This window comes from Notolabrus celidotus, chromosome 19, assembly GCF_009762535.1.
Source record: "Notolabrus celidotus isolate fNotCel1 chromosome 19, fNotCel1.pri, whole genome shotgun sequence".
Taxonomy (NCBI): domain Eukaryota; kingdom Metazoa; phylum Chordata; class Actinopteri; order Labriformes; family Labridae; genus Notolabrus; species Notolabrus celidotus.
Window position 1 is genome coordinate 25,296,270 of NC_048290.1, and position 18,266 is coordinate 25,314,535.

Genomic DNA, 18,266 nt, shown 5'->3' on the forward strand with positions numbered 1-18,266 from the left:
TGAATCTCGTGATGAAGGCTGCCTTTGTGTGACTGTAAAGCCACCGCACACAGTCAAAGTTCACGCTGCCGCCGGTGACTTGAGGAAACCAAACCCTGAGCAGTTCATTTCAGGTTCATAGTTGATGTGGAGTGGTGCAAGCTGTGGTGCAGGAGACCTTACATGGCCATCTCTCACACTCTCTGCTCCAGTGTCTCTTTGTTTCTCTCTCTCTCTCTCTCTCTCTCTCTCTCTCTCTCTCTCTCTCTCTCATTGCTCGTCCCTGTCACTCTGAGCTATTCCTGGATTCCAAGCTGAGGTGAAAGGAAACAGGAATGGCTGCAGTGGCTGCTGGTGGAAGCTTTTTTTCTCTGCAAAAAACACTCTCCCCCCTCGTAACACAACACCCCCACACACACACACACACACACACACACACACAATACTCCTGTGTTAATTACTTTGATCCGCTGACAGTTGGGATGATATTTCCTCAAACATGCCATGGTTCCTGTTCCTGCAGATGGATGGCAGGAGGAGAGTGTGTTTTCATATGCCCATGTGTGTGTGTGTATTTGCATGTGTGTCTGGTAGAAACACAGTTCAAAATGAGACACGGTCAACTGGGCAGATCTAGGGTGCAGATGGGTCCTTTATTATTGCCATGCAGAGGAATATTCAAAACAGCAGCACCCGCTCTGCTATCTGCCCTTTGTTCTGCCTCCTCCTGCACCACACCACAGCACCACTGGGACTCTCCCCAACTCCCTGTTGTGCTTACTGGATCCTTGGCAGCCAGCTGCCATATCGGCCAATTAGAAAAGCTTTTACTAAAGCACAAGCCAATTGGATTAGTGCTACACTTCCTTGCCAGATGAGACCCCTTAAATGTGCTGCTGTATGCTAGAATCTGAGAAGTGGTGGGCAGAGTCCTGTTTCGCTGACAGGCACCGGGCACCAGAATACACACACAGAGACACACACCACACACACACCCCCATAGAGTCTCTTCAGGGTCAACCCATGACATGACTGAGTCTCTTCTGTAAGTGAGTGTGTGTTACTGTATTCTAAACTGTTTAAACCATGAACAGAACATAAAGCAAAACAGAACCAGAGCAGCCAAAGAAGCTTGATGCTGCTCCTGGGCGTACATAAAACAGACACAGACACAGACACACACACAGACACACACACACACACACACACACACACACACACACACACACACACACACACACACACACACACACACACACACACACACACACACACACACCACACACACACACACACACACACACACACACACACACACACCAACAACAACAACAACAACAACAACAACAAGAAATAGCTGAAGCAGACTCAGACAGACGAGGAGAAGAAGACCGCTTTAGGAGTGAAACTGCATCACTTTGGAGGCAGTGTCTTTCTTATTTAGGTTAACCGTATCAGGATAAAGTTGTTTGGCGCTGCTCAGGTTATCTAAGGTAAAGATTTGTGTCTTTGTAAATACAACTGACTGAACTTGATTTAAAGCAAACTGTGAGGTGTTTGCAGTTACCTGACTGGTAATGCAGATAGACCAGAACAAATTTACATAACAATACAGTGATTTTCTGGTTTGGGGCTGTTGTTCAGTTGTCACTGACATGTATGACTCTACTTTTGTGTGTTTGTCTTTGGTGTGTCCTTAATCGGGGTATATGGGCCCGATTCATATTGAAGTTGTGAAGCCATCAACACAATACAAACCCTGATGGTGGTAATGAAATAAAAAGGAAAAAAAAAAAAAACATGTAAAATTTTAATAAAAGCCTATTTTTTTACATCAAATATGCTTTGTCTCTATGAGGTTTAGACTCAAAATGTTAAGTTTAACCCTCCTGTTATATTGCGGGTCAATTTGACCCATTTTAAAGTTAAAAAAATGTAAGAATAATGTTAAAAGTATTTTTTCGGTATGACACTTCTTCTGCTTGGCTTGATTAGCGCAATGAAAGTATAGAATCATTTATCAACATCACTTCATAAAAATAAATAAATAAAATACAAAATAAAATTAACAAAAATCAAAGTCATGTAAAACCATTGTAATTATATTTAGGGCTTTCCAATGTAAATCTACAAAAAAATTTGATATGAATTTTCAGAAAAAACAAGTGAATTATCCTCAATGAACCATGATCTGTGAGATTTAAAAAACACCATAGCACTAAATATTGATTCAATTGGTTAGTAATGGAGTTTATCATGAGATTAAAAGATGTGTATCAGGATTTTTTGGGGTTCTGACACTTTTGGATCATTAAATATGCCCCGGGTCAAATTGACCCAGGAACATTATTGCTGTGGGAGGGTCAAACAAATTATTTACGTACACTTTGATTATATCATGTCACACTTAATCATCATAAACTATTCGTCTTTCTTCTTTCCTTCTTATTCTAACTCATAATATCAAATAAACTGGAAAATAGCTAGCAATACTTGACAACATGGTTAAAGAAAACAGGGTGAAAATGAAGAAATGAGTAGGAGATGATAATGAATGAAAAATGCATCTGAAAAATTGGGTAGCAAAAATAAATGACAAAAGATGGTGTCAATTAAAAAGGATTTTCTGAAGAACTTGGAGGAAAATAAAAGAAAAACCAAGAAACAGCATCACTCAGAGACAGAAATACTGAGAGCGGCAGAGACAGATTGTGCATCGGGTTGGTGTTATACCAGCTCGCACTCCCTCCTTCTCATCCTCTTATCTGTTCGATGCTGATAGAGAGTTCACTGTCGAGTCAATGCTCACCAGAAAGAGTCAGAGAAAGTGCTCACGGGGGCCTGGGGCAATATACACACTCAAACCACACACAGGTACGCGCACACACACACACACACACACACACACACACACACACACACACACACACACACACACACACACAACACACACACACAAACACACCACACACACACACACACACACACACAAACACACACACACCACACACACACACACACACACACACACACAGGCAGTGAATCTCTCTTAACCTGACCTCTGCTCACTTTGTAAAGCTGCTGCTGGATATTTGTCCAAGAAAAGGCACCTCAAAACACACAAAGCTTACAAAATCTCTAAAACACACACGCAGAAATGCGAAGAGTGTGATTACATTATGTCTTCCTCTCTTCTGTGCATTCACAAAGCCCATTGAATGCAGCACAAGAGGAGCATTATAGAGCCGTGACAAGCAACAACAAGAAGTCTGTGTTTGCCACTCTATACATCAGCTCAATCAAGTGGGTGCTGCTGGGTGCTAAAACAAAGACACCCCACATTTCTGTCTTAGCAGGGCAGGTGTGGTTTGCATGTGTTAGAGGGGATGCCTCCTGCACATGAAAAAGGGTGGAGCAGGGTGGAGCAAAACAAAAATAACCCAAAGGCAACAGACCATTAGTCAAGCCTGGAGACCACCAGGCGCAAAGATCTGATAAAAGTGGCTCTCTGAAACCTGCACGTGAAGCACTACACCACAGTGGAGACCAAATACAGCTCAGTTAGAACAGGGTTTCCCAAAGTGTGGGTCGGGACTCCCTGGAGGGTCGCCAGACACTAGTAGGTGTCTGGAGATGTCTCCCAGAATTAGTATTTTTCTGTAAAGTACTCTAAAAATTGCATATTTGACCTATTACTGAAAAAACAGCAACAAAAATGGTAGTTACATTTGAAGTAAGACCTTGCAAACAAAACATTCCTTCGTTTGCTGCCTTTCTTTGTTGCCAGATGACTCCTAAAGTTAGAGTCAGGGTCAGTAAACAGTTGATTAACAAAAGCATCTTCAGAAGCCACATGTGCATGTAGGTGGGCTCATTTTCTGCAGACCAGCTAAATGAAGTGTGAACCAGCTTTTAATCCCTTTGAGGGACAGGGGGTCGTGAGTCTTTGGAACTTATACATTCAGGGTCGCGGGCTGAAAAGTTTGGGAACCCCAGAGTTAGAAGATGGATCGATACAGAAAATTGTTCACAAGGTATTACAATAGCATAAGCTGCTGCAGAGTGAAATACTTCAGGGTTACTGCCTGTCGTTTTTTTTTCATGAGGTCAGTGTGCAGACCTTTGTACACTCACAGCTGATAGGTCTGTTTGTGATCTTACAACTTCTAATAAAAGATGTTATTTTATGATTACTTTACTGGTGTAGGTATGCCAACAAGCTGGTTCAGCAAGAAGAGAGAGCATTTAAGCGTTTCCTTCTTTCACCGTCACCCACCTTGTCACGCGCTTCTGCATGCGCGCACCAGCCTGCTAAATGCTGAGAGGTAAACTGGAACCAGTTGTTGCTTATGCTATATTTGGAGTCTCAGGTGTATCTTCTTGATGCATCATTATTGTAATTATTGCTGATCCTGCTGATCTGTTGGCACTGACATGTGAATGTGATTTTCTATATGTTGGTGAATGTTTGCATTTGTTTGTTTTTGTTCCCTAATTATTTAGATTGTTGATTGTTGATTAATAAAGTCGTCTGAACAAACAAATAAACCCACAAACAGCCAGTGGTGGACAAAGTACACAGCTTCATTACTTAAGTCAAAGTAAAGATACTCCAGGTCAAATATTACTCCAATACAAGTGAAAGTTGCTCTGTCAGATTATTACTTGAGTTAAAGTACTGAAGTACTTGCTGTTAAAAATCTAAAAATGTTGTTTTTTCACAATATATCAGTGCAGTCAAGAATACATAGGAGTACATTCTGTTACATTATGTTTACCTAGAAAACATTAAAAACAAACTTGAAATCTTTAAAACCTATATGGAATAAAAACAGAAACTAAGTTACTCCAAGCACATACAACTTAGTTTGAAATGTTCATCTGGAATGAAACAAATGTTCTGTAGCTCAACACGCTTTCTCAGGTTGGACAGTGAATTTTTGGGCAGAGTGGGAAACATGAACATTGTGAACGTGAACATTTAAACAAAACGTATCATTCTTCATGCTGAAGATATGGACATGGATGCTGAGGGGGAGAATTATAGCCATCATTACCACCTCTACATGAACTGCCTGATCTGAGTGAAATCTGCTCTGTGTTTGCTCCACGTTCAACTGTGGGATCAGATTTCAGAAAAGTGAAGGAAATTCATGAGCTGACTTCAAAGCAAAAGTGGTGAGTAACAAGAGCACTGATAGAAATGTAGTGGAGTAAAAAGTACAATAATTGTCTTCTGAATGTAGTGGAGTAAAAGTAATAAGTTCCCCCAAGAAATAATATTCAAGTAAAGTACAGATACTCCAAAAATGTACTTAAGTACTATACTCAAGTAAATGTACTCTTACTGTCCACCACTCACACAGCACAGAAGGTAAAGCAGAGTGTTTTGAGGAAATGACACCGGCGATGTAAAACAGTGCCTCAATTACAAACTGTTGGTTCCCTAAAAGTGTCATTCGAAAAGTGTAAAAGGGGGAAATGAAATAAATACTGTAACCACACAAAGAAACGACGACACATCTACTTCAGCAAGAAGTGTGTTCATTCACATAGGCTGCCCAAGCACGAATTAGAGCTAATTTTCAGGCTGAAAAGAACTCACTGTGTTCAAACGATGGATATCTCGCAGCATAGTGCGGAAGTAGGCAATGAGACACCTGCTATAAAAGATGTTCAACCGACACCTCTGCTCTGCTCTGCTCTGCTCTGCTTATTATTTACTGTGTTGTTTAGTTTCAACGCAAACAAATCTCCTGCAAACACACTGAAAACATTGTAACGTAAGAGGACAGCACGAGGAGCGTGAACCTTACGTTTCAGTTCCTCTTTTTGTGTTCCTCGCAGTGTGATAAGCGAAAGTAAACACGAGTCATCAGATAAGGAAACAGTAAAACAAGTATGAAGTAGAGTAAAGTTGGATATTAAATCCTTTTCAGGTGAGAAAATGAAGAAATATTCATAAAAATTGGCCAAACTCGTGCCGGTAGGATTTTCTCTATCGGGATGACAGCGCACGTGAAACACTCACAAAATACAAGCTCAAACACGCTTCAAATAAAATACGGATAACTTACAGGTTTTGTTGTAAGCCCACTTGCTCCCACCAAAACATAGAAATCCAAAGAGGCAAAAAAAAATCCGCGCTCGGTCCGACAGACGAGAGAACTGGAGCTGTCACCGTCCGACCGCAACGAGGAGAAGTCACAGACTGCGAGTGAGGCAGCGAGCGCGAGCCCGGAGCCGCCTGCTGGTTTCTCTGCTCTCGCACGAGACGAGAGGAACAGGAGAGAGAGTGGTGTGCTACAGATGAATGGTGGAGGGAGTGCGCATGCGCGGACAGGAGCCCGATTCATTCCGGTGGAGTAGGGCTACAAAAAGGCAGAAACATGGCAGAGCAAACGCGATACATTTATTCATTTATTTCTGCCTGCTTATTCTTCTGAGGACACAGACGAGAAAACAGAAACCCACAAATTATGGCTGCAAATAAAAAGTCAAAATAGTAGCTTCTAAATGGACTATATTAATTTTGATTTAACCCTCCTGTTATGTTGCGGGTCAAATTAATTATTTTAAAAGTCTATTTTAGGCAATATATGCCTTCCAAACCGGCCAAATGCAGCATAAAAATCTGGGCAGCATGTGACAGAAGAGGAGTCGTGTTCATTTATCAACATCACTTCATTAAAAAAAAAAAAAAAAAAAAAAAAAAAAAGCTATGGTCATGTAACTATTGTAATTACATTAAGGGCTTTCCAATGTACATTAAAAAAGTTTTAATGTAAAACGAGTGAGTTATCCTCATTGAACCATGATCTGAGGATTAAAGAACACCTATGGACTAAATCTTGATTTAAATGGTTAGTAATGGAGTTAAAATTTAGATTAAAAAAAACGTGTATTGGGTTTTTTGGGGTTCTGACTCTTTTGGATAATTGAATATGCCCAGGGTCAAATTGACCCAGGAACATTATTGCTGTTCCAGAGAAACGAACACAACAAGAGGGTTAATCATTGCAGGTCTCCAAGTGGGGTATTTTTTATAATTTACATGTCATATATTTTATAGTAGGTACTTGATCAACGGTTAATCGAGACTATAATGTGTCACAACGTACAAGGACATTGATAAACCCATGGGGATTTTTTTCCCCCATTAACAGTCCAAAAGTAAAAGTTGTAAATTTTTTAGGGAAGACAGACGACATACCTCATTTTGAGTACACCTGAGGTACCTATTCAATTCCCAAGTTAATAAGCCAACTTAAATAAAATAGCCTATACTTAATGAAATGGAATTGTAAAGTTATCATTTTGGACTTAAATCTTGAATTCTACCTTTACTTCTTTGCAAGCACAATACTAGGAAGCACACGGCATTTTGATTGTGAATAAAAAGGAACCCGATTAAAACATCCATTGTGCTCTATTTGAGTTAAATTTGGGACTAATCGAAGAAGTGGACTAGTTGTAGATCAACATCTTGACCATGAATCTTGCTCCATCCAGTAGAGGCATTACTCTCTCCCAGACAGCCTTATAAATAATTCAGCAATAAAAGCTTGCCTCTGCCTGCCTGGTTGCATGCAGCACTATAAGAAGCCTCTTTCACTCCCTGCTGCACGCGGCGTCAATCTTTGCGGCCGTCACCCATTAAACAAATCTCGGAAGCAAAATAAAGTTACATCAACATTCTTGTTTCGCAAATGGCTGTGGCGGGTCAGCCGGATCAGTCAGGGATTACAAGGCTTCTGTCAACTATCAATAGCCTCATGTGCACGCGAGAGGAAAGGTGGGGGGGGGGAGAGAGAAAGGGAGAGAGGAGGTGGGAGGGGAGGAGCAGACGGTGCAGAGCAGCCAGGCGATGCTGCTGTTTGTCCTGTCCGCGGATCGGAGGAGAGCAGAGAATCAACCCGCACGCGACGACCAATTTAATCCACAACATCCGGTGCCAGAGCCCCGTGTTTGACCTGCACACTGTCCCCCCCACTGAGCCGCTGAGATGACATGAAGGCAGAAGAAGTGTACAGCCAAGATAAAAAGCAATTTACCTGCACAGCGCTCCCGTTCAGCCCGCCGTTATTACTCTCCTCTCACCGTGGCTTTCAGCGCCGCCGCTCGCTCCGAGCTGCTCGCCGCTCAACGGGAGTTTAGACAACGGGATTTGTTCACGTGGTTACGGTCGGTGCCTCTAATTGGAGGAGCCTACGGAGGAGCTGCTCGCTCGCACCTGTACGGTGAACGGTACAACATGCAGGGAGGGAGATAGAGGAAAACAGATTGGTGCAGGATACAAAGCCTATCCTTAAAGTGGACCCCCTTCAAAACACACACTCACACACGCACGCACGCACGCACACACGCACACACACATACACGCACTCGCACGCGCACACACACACACACACACACACACATACACGCACACACACATACACACACATACACACACTCACCTTGTTTCTCTGGCAGTGTGTGTCTGTGTGATTTGTGAGAATTATATCCCCTCAAGGCTATTCATGATAAATAATGTTGAGGCATATACTTTTTTTAAATCCAAAATCAAACTTAGCACTTACATGACTTTTGGATCAAATGGTTTTGCGTTATTTTTTTATTTGACCTTTATTTTACCAGGTTAAAATGTTTGAGAACCAGTTCTCATTTATCAACATGACCTGACCAAGAGGCGCCAACAGGAACAAATACACACACTTAGACATATAAACATAAAATAGAACAAAGCTACAGTCAACTAAAATCTATTGAAGTTTAAGCTTGTGGGTGGAGTCAAAGTTGAAAGGTAATAAGTGTTAAAAGTGCAATGACATGGCTTTCTGATTTACAAAAAAGAATTGCACAGAAAAACAAATTAGAATTCACATAGGTTCAAAACTAATGTCAGTTTTTCATTAAGTTTTAAAAAATAGCATACCTGCCATTCATAAGGAGCCTACATTTCTGTACTATGCCTTTAAGACGAGTCAACCCAGTACTGATACTCCATACTCCAGTCTAAATGCTCTTGGCGAAGTATAGAATAGAAATAAATTAATTTCAAGTAATGTTTGCCCAAAATGAAAAGAGATTTTCAAAATACAAACAGGCTGTCAAGTCATAGCATATTTTCTAAGCCTTAGTTCTGATTTTCAGAGCTTAAAATTAATGAATGTGTCTCAAATCATCAGTGTGAGGTTCAGTGCATTAGGAGTACATTTTTAAAACTGTTTTGTGCTTCACTAAACTCCGTAAAAAATCTTGGCAGGCTTAATGATTTTAATCTTAAGTCCATTTTTCACAGTCTGTTCAAGACAGGATTTTTTAACAGCTTGTTTGAGACCTGTGTCCACCAACAGCAATTATTTGTTCTGTCAGGGCCCACAACCTTAATTGCAGAGCGCTTCTCCCTGCTTACTGTTGCACTGCGCTTCCCTCTTTGGTGACCTTAAGGTCCATTCAAAATTGATCTGTATGCTCAATGTTCACTTTTATTCAATGGAATTTTATAAAAATAACATAAAACATTTGAAAGAAATCATGTTCCAGCATTGGCAGCTTGCCCTACACCTGGAATTGTACCCTTGAATTGAAGTATATAGTTTCTCCTCCGAACAAACCTCTGTTATAGTTGTTGTTAAAGTTGTCATTAGAAGCCCTACCCCTTGTTGGTTTTGTTTGGTTGGTGATGGAGATGTTTCACTTTGGACACCAAGCCCAGTAAGCCCTGGACTGCATTGGTTTTCTATCGAAAATAAGAATTACACTCACAAGAAACGGTTGTTAGTGGACACAAGCCCTCAGGCGTTACCATCTGTGTAAAAGGTTGGGAGGCAGGATGGTGGGTTGGGGGGAAGGTGTACCGCTGATGAGACAGTGTTGGAGGCAGTAACAGAGGCATAACAAGGAAGTCTGTAAATAAACACAAAGTGGGACACCAATATGATGTGGTTATGTGGTTCACAGGAATAGCACAAAGGCAAGTAAAGATGTGGCTTCATTATGGTTTTGTGGCAGAATCTCAGTGTAAAAAGGGCCACAGTTTAACGTTTGTAACACACTCGTCAGTTTCCAATGTCTGTTTGAAGATGTTGATTTACCATCTATGTCCAGACCAGATTTCACAAGGAAATCTACATCTTTCATAAGATTCATCACAAACTCATACATACATATTACAGGTGACATTCAAGTTGCATCTCATATAAAATGTGGCTAAAATGATTGTATTACAGTGCATCACAATCACCAAGGAAACAATTAAATAAGGGCAGTGAGATACTATCTCATGACTCCCTTTATGACAGTCAGCTGCTCACAGTGATCCACCATCTAGCCCTTGCAAATGTCACCGTCTGTCAGTTATTAGTTAACTATGTCAGCATCCAGGGATCTTTCTCCCTCCATAGTCTGAACTATGAAACCTACCGACGCATGCTCAAACTCTTTTCTTCTTCTGTATGGAAGGTTTGAAAGTGCTCTCTCTATAATGTCTCTGAACCTTCTTGTCAACATCACACAGCTCAAAAAGCAACATTGTTGTGTCTTAGGATAAAAAGTAGAATACAGTGACATTTCATTGAGAGGATTAAAACTACAGCTGCAAAATTACCTTGAGGTAATACCATCGCATTTATCATTTACGCCCTCCTTCAACATTAAAATTAACAATTTATTCAAATTATAACACAACAAATGTGTTTTGTGACACGTTGACATCCTAACTGTTCGTGTCAGGCCTGACACCACCCTGATTTCAACCAAATTTCATCGTTGAGCTTACTGGTACTGTTTACATTATGTAAAAGAGATCTCAATCTCTGTGAGACTTTCTGAATAACTCAAGCTGAATGAATATATTAAAATCCCTCAGATATGGCTCTGTGGATACTTTTGCTTGAGCCTGAGTGCTGTTGCAGCTACTGTATCATTAAGCTCATTTGCAACATCTGCCACACATCTGTCATTTGCATGGCAGTAGCTTTGGCCCTCTTACGAATGACATAAAGCACTACTGACATATTTACATTCACCAACACATACCCACAACCTTATAACACAGACCTTATTACACAAGTGTGCAAAATCTTAATCGCATTACACTGGCACTGCAACAAACAATCAACACATTATTTCTTGTATTAACGTGAAATCTCATTACTCGCTGTAACACCTCAGGCAGAATATCAGCTCTCCAGCACGAGAGCTGCAAATGTGTATGTTGTGAATGTAATTTAGTGATGACATGGAACAAATACTGTGCATGGGTGTTCATTTTCTAAAGACCTAATGGTAGGGCTCATTGAACTGTATACCACCTGCTTTAATACATAAAATAATGGATGTGACAGCAGTGACTCCACAGGGTGATATTCAGTCTGGATGTAATTATCTCTCCATGTAATGATCATCTAATCAGGTCAATGTTAAACAATTTCTCTTGAGAAAGCAATTTAATTATATTCATTAATGACATTTTAATAGGAGTAATGTAAAGCTTTATTATGATAACATACACAACAGCTATTAATGTACTGGCTTCACGGTGACTTGTGCTTCCATACTAAGAGGGTAGCCCCCTTGTTTGCCTAACACACACATGTGCACACAAACACACACACTTTACAACATATTTGATCAGAGGTTTTAATAGCATACTTGTGGTCGAGGCTTCTAAATCAGGCAGCGGTGAACCACTGAATACAGGCCATACCCCATTCCCACTTTTTACACATGCACACTAGTACACACTACACACCCTCGCAGAAACACAGTTATTCATCTACCTACTGAGGCCTCGGCATAGTAGCAGTCAATGGTGCAGGAGTATTTTTAGATTTCATGTGGGTTGCAGATGCTGCTCTACCCAACCAGGTCACAGCAGACAGAATTGTGTTTTCACTGATACCTCCAATGCCTATGACTACCCAACAGTAACCCCATAAATGTGTGCAGTCCAATATTTAGTGTTGTTCTTTTTAAGAGATTTGAGAGCAGAAATTGTGATTATCACACTACCTGTACCACGATAGCTTGTTTCCTCTTCTCCTCTCTTTCTCTTCTTTCTCTTCTCATATTGCATTTTTCCTCATTGGTCTTGGCAGATTAGACCAAGACACTAAAATGGCCTGCAGGCTGTTGGCAGTGATATGGCTCTATATTTCTCCCTACTCAGTTTTGGCCCAATTTGAAAGCATGTTGTGTTTTCTAGGCCAGCTAAGGGCATTTATAATTGACTGGTGCATAAGAAATATGACACAGATACAGTACCAACTGTTGAAAATGTACAGTGAATGTTGCAAACAACATAAATCCTCACAACCCCAGAAAAAGCTGGGATGTTACTCCTGTTTCCCGACTGGAGGGGCTTCCCTTTTTTTAGGAGTCAGGGGGTGGAGAGTTATTATCTCTGAGAACAAAAGCGGAAGAGCAGGGAACAGAGCAATCCCCCTCCTCCTCCTGTTTCCTTCTATCCTTTCCCTTCATCCGCCCCCATCATCCCTCCATCCCCCATCCAAACACAAACGCCTGCCATCTGACACCCCTCTTAGGAGTTCCTTTTTAGAGTTGCCTCCACGCACACATAAACATGTCGTGAGGAAGAGCCTGTATGTTCTCAACCCAAGGCAGAGAAGCAGGCCAAATTGCATGGGGAGAAACAGACGGATGGACAGACAGACACACAGCTTTTCTGCGGGTCAACAGGGCTTGCGTGCACATCAAGAAAGTGGCAGAAGCAGAAGGCCAGAGACCGACTTTCTGTTGGTGGACTATTGTGCACTGCAGGTCGCAGAACCGTTGGTCTTTTGGTGTGATGCCACCTGGCTGGACACAGGGAGCTGTGTGTATGCATGTGTGTGTCTGTGTGTGAGGAGTCTTGCTGGGCCGGACAGGACTTGGACGCATGGCAGATGGCGTTGCCAGCGTGGCGTGAGCCGAGCGCACACACATGGATGCACACAGGCTGCCCGGGTCACCAGGAGGACTTTCAATAAAGTTGAAAGCCAGCGAGTTCTGTTTGTTCATTCTTCTTCTTCTCCTTCTTTGCTTATTAGGATTCATCACAATGCGACGACGATATAACAACTTTTTCTAATTAAAAAGTTCTCTCGATTTATTACAGAGTAGAGGACGTGTCACTGTCAACAAAGGAGTAATCAATCTGTAGGTGCCTATAAATTAACACCATTCAACACTAGACAATACTGCTGTCAGACAGGTGTTTTGAGGCTTTGTCGGCCTCATTTGTTGTAGCATAGGTTGAGTTTTACTTTCTAAATATGATCTTGATGTTATTTTACAATTCCATGATGCGTACTTACAAACTCACTCTTGTTTGCACTTATACAGATGCACACACACACACACGTCAACACTTCCATGGGGGCTGTGGCTGAGCAGCTGTCTAGGGATTGGACGACATCTCTATTGTTGGAGTGTGATGGATGAGACAGAGCTTGGACAAAAGTCAGGGGGCGAACATTTCCTCCGCCCACGCTGCAGACCTTTATTACGGCTGTTGATGGAAAAAGGCGTTTTGGAGTGGCTTTTACTTGGAGTCCTTTTTTCCATCTCATGAGAGGTGAGGACAAGGGTGGACGAATTAGGATCACATGAACTGATCACATGATGATCATCATGACAGCTCTACATTGCTGCTGTTGTACTTATGAGATAGATTTGCTATGAGTGTTGGAGTGAGTATTTATGTGCTTTGGAAGATCTGATTCACATGTGGGATTTGATTTAGTAAGCACCAGTAATTTCCCCCTCACACACACACACACACACACACACACACACACACACACACACACACACACACACACACACACACACACACACACACACACACACACAAAAACACACAATGGGACACACACAAACACACAAAACGTGGTTAGTGGGTAAATAATCCTGTTGGGGTGAACATCTGTTGTCAGTGACAGGTGATGGTAAGGTGAGACCACATTGTTGCCCCCAACCAAACCTCACTCAAATAACCAACAAACACACACTCACTCACATACACACACAAACAGGAACACACACAAAATAATGTTGGGTGCAGCTCAAGCCTTTGGCTGTCAGACTGGATCTTCGTCTCTCTGCACGGGTGGTGACAGCATGACATACACACTCATCAAAAGAGTTGACACTTCTTTTGTTAGCTGAAGCTTTCTGGGATCTTCGGCCCGAAACAACACACACTGCAAAACACCACAGAAGGTTTTTTCTCTGGTCGCTAACCCACATGAACGGTCTGAAGATGTTATTTTGAAATGGAAATGTTGCCATTCTTGAAGGAAAATGTCTTGAATGACATGTTTGGTTTCAACATTTCTCTTTAGCTGACCCTGACCTCTCTCAAAAGGGGTCAAGTGAAAAACAAATGTATCCTTTGGGAGCCATTGAGTTGTATAATTTCGTCTAGGTGTCTTGCAAGAGTCATTCCTGACAGTCAGACTGAATTGATATTTCATTTCAGAGCTTAATTAGATACACAAGACAAATCAGAGGTCCTGACCAATCACCTACAACGCTCACTCTGGACAAACTAAACAAAATAGAGTTAGCACCACAAACACTGGGTAGTCCTCCATTGTTGTTTCTATCTTCCTACCCACGCTTAGATTTCATTTTACATCAAGAATGGCAAAAATGCATCAATAGCTTATTGCTTCTATTGAAAATGTTTCTATGTAAGATAAGATAAGATATACTGTATTGATCCCCCATTGGTGGAAGTTATTTTGTTACAGCAGCTTACAACATGGGACAGGGAATACAACAATGTAGTTACATAGTTAAAAATATAATAACAATAATTATAATAGTAATGATAAAGGTAAAATAGAATAAAATAAATTAAAATAGAATATAATACATTTAAATAGAATGAAATAAAATAAACAGGGCCTAAATCTTACCATACTTCAAAGCTTCTGTTCGGAACTTATTGTATGGGTTGAGTTTGGCGCCTCTTTTGGACAAAGCTGTACACCCAATTTCTTTGCTGATCTTAGTAGTAGTGTATTATATCCATATTTCTTTGACATTCAAATTATTTATTAATTAGTTATATCTGCTGTAAAAAAAAAGGCTGTTTTTTCAGTGTGCTTTGAATCATCTTGTCTGACACCTACCCCGCAGCAGTAATCAAGGGCATCAACAATTACAAGATAGATACAGTCTTGTCACTGCATTTCTTTTTGGCCTTTTTGCCTTTATTCAATAGGACAGCTGAAGAGAGACAGGAAATGTGGGGAGTAGAGAGTGGGGGAAGACATGCAGGAAATGGTCGACAGTCCGGGAATAGAACTGGCGACCTCTGCAATAAAGACTGTAGCCTCTGTATGTGGGGCGCTTAGACCGCTAGGCCACCAGCGCCACTGTCACTGCATTTTTAGTCCAAAAAAAGTCACCACCATTAATTTCAGCTAATTTCATAAGCAGTTAAACCTCCTCACAGGAGCTTTAAGAAAGCTATGGTACATAAAAGAGTGTCTTTTTATTCAAATAAATTCAATAGAATATTTGAAAGGTTTTCAGAAGAAACATCTTGAAACAGAAGATGAAATGTTACAGCAGAGTTTTCATTATATACATTCTGTCATTATACAGCACTCATATGCTGCCAGATAGTAGAATGTTTCACTGCACACTCTGTATAACAGGATCAAAGCCTCTCTTTACATGCTGTGCTACTGATAAACATTGATGGGGTGTCTTTGTTGACTCTGTCCATACGAAAGAACCGTTTCAGTATGTTTTCATTATTTCACTCAAGGCTATATACCAGGAATATTGAGGTGAAGCAACTTGTCAGTTTGACTCATGATTTTTTGGTCTAGAAGGCTAATGTCTCGCTTTTAAAAATGTTGACATTTATGTTTTGAAAGGACCACGTTGTTCAGTAATTGAAAGTTGGACAAATTGGGTAACTGACATTTGCCTGTATTGTGGGACCTGCTTTTTTTTCAAGTCACTGCACAAGTGCGTGTATTCATTAGGGCCACATATAGGAGAAATTACGAGTTTATATACAGTATTTCTTATCAAACCATTTGGCATTTAAGGGCTTCCAAATGGCACAAAGTTGGAAGGACCTCATACTTGCACACCTGCCCTGACACATGGAGAGGAGGGGAGACTTTAAAGGTGGAAAGAAGCAGAATCTGAGAGAACAGGCATTAGCTAAAACAGACCGTTGGCTAGATGATGCAAAGCAGTGAAAGCAGCCATTCATGCTGGCGTTTCTGAAGGTGTCTTAGTCTGGCTTTGCAAAGAGCTTCTCAATGACTTTGACATAAGAAGGAGAGAGAAAACAGAGAATGAGAGCCAGAGAGGCAGAGACACGAAGCGGACAGAAAAAAACTGAAGAGGAGCTCTGATTGCAGCATTGATCTCGACCTTGACGAATATTGGCTATTTTACATCACTGGGTGACATCAATCCAGCCTATCCAACATCTACCCCACATGCTCAATCATCTCCTGTCAACCACCTGCTCCTTCCCTCTTTCTCCATCCTACACAACATGTCAGTACTTTCATCTTCCCCCATCTTTACATCCGTTCAATCCAAATCCGTCCGCTACATCTCTTGAGATTCTCTCTAAACCGCTGCATCTACGTTTCTGCTGAAGCACTTCAAAAGCTGGAGGAACAAGGAAAAAGCCACAAGGGAAGAAGGAGAGAAACATATACGTAGAGGCTTTTATATCTAAACCGGGAAGCTCCTACTTTCTGCATTCACTTTCTTACAATGCTCTTCTTAATAATGAAAATAATTCATTATAATCTAATCCTACTGCCTCTGACTTTTGGTGGGGCAAATTCTTTAAGGGAGCAGGTGTTAGGAATGGAATAATAATGTAATATCACAACCACATTTAATGCCACAAACAAATCTTGCATCTGTTTTCTATGTGCCTACATCTGCCAGTGCATGTGTGTATGTATGTGTGTGTGAGCGACAGCAAATGCCTGCCTGAATCCTTCCATCTGTTGACCAATAATAGAGCTCCTATTAAATCAGGCTGGTAGTTAGATATAATATGATATTCTTATCATCAGGTCCTTACCTGTCTGTCATAATTCCTCATCTTTTCATCATTTTCTTTAGAAATATTTTTTTCAATTTTTACAGTATGCGTTCATATATTTCAGCAAGGGTCACATTCATCTTAACTTTTAAAAATACCTTTGAAAAAAATGATTTATTTCTTTCCTTGTCAGGACTGTATACCATTGATTACTTGTATGAAGTCTATGTTCTCATAACCAAATAGCAACATATTCTTAAATCTTAATATAAATGGAAAATGGGATGCCCATTATGCTGGAGGTTAATACGCTACCTACGTGTTCAGAGGTGTTAGTCCTTGTCACAGTGGCCGCCAGTTCTGCTGGCCACTTCCTTTGCTCCATGACAACCCTCACTCTTTCCTCCCAAAGAAAAATACTACTACTACTATTATTAATTATAAGGTTCCCACTGGAAAAACACTGAGTAATAAAACACTGAGTTTTCCCACTAGGGTGTATTATATCTATGATGATTTGATTCAGAAAGTCATACCAAATTTCATCATCAGGCAAAATCTTAGTGTGTCTTTTTCTTTTCTCAGAAACTTCCAGGAATAGCATAAAATACAAAGAATATTTTCATGAGCTAGACTTAAAACTGTACATTGTGGTTTTGCAATGGTAGATGGTCACATCAATGCTAAAAAAATGTCATAACCCAGATGTACAGAACTGATTTGTCGACAAGCTGCTCCACAATGTACTTCACAAAGATTATAAGGATGTGTTCAGGCTTTAATTAAATTACCAAATACTGATCAATAATCAAACATGATAACCCTAAAGGGAACATGTGCTTCATTTGCAGTGTTTAGTGGCTGTTTCGGTTAGCAAGACCCCTTGAAGAGGTTCTATTTACCATAACTACCTGCTAACCATAAATTACATGGCTTGGGCAAGCAATTATTCGAAAACACAATAAAAAATAAGTTTAACAACCAAAAAAAAAGAAACAGGAAGTCATGTACCCAGTGAGCATGAATGACGTAATAAAGCAGGTTCATCAAATGTTACAATGGCAACAGCAACACACAACTACTACTAGCTAACAGCTGCCTACCAGCTGTAGTTAATGTAAGTTAAGGCAGACAGAAAATGATAGGTTATAATGAAGTCTGTTCAAACAGTCCTCTACTTCACTGTTGTCCTCACAGTGCTCATTTTTTTCCTTGTTCAGCATGTCATCAAACAGGTTTC

General features: G+C 40.7%; 1 protein-coding gene across 6 annotated transcripts in view; it reads right to left on the reverse strand.

Moving 5' to 3' along the window:
* The window catches only part of strbp (spermatid perinuclear RNA binding protein), a 111,483-nt gene extending 103,325 nt beyond the window's left edge, over positions 1-8,158 (reverse strand). For 2 of the 6 annotated variants that reach the window (XM_034709576.1, XM_034709579.1), the window contains exon 1: positions 8,034-8,158. The gene's annotated coding sequence lies outside the window, so the exon portion shown is untranslated. Of the gene's footprint in view, positions 1-6,056; positions 6,290-8,033 lie in introns of those variants that run through there. The other 4 variants (XM_034709577.1, XM_034709578.1, XM_034709581.1 and 1 more) reach the window with 3 other exon arrangements.
* Positions 8,159-18,266: the final 10,108 nt, after the last annotated feature.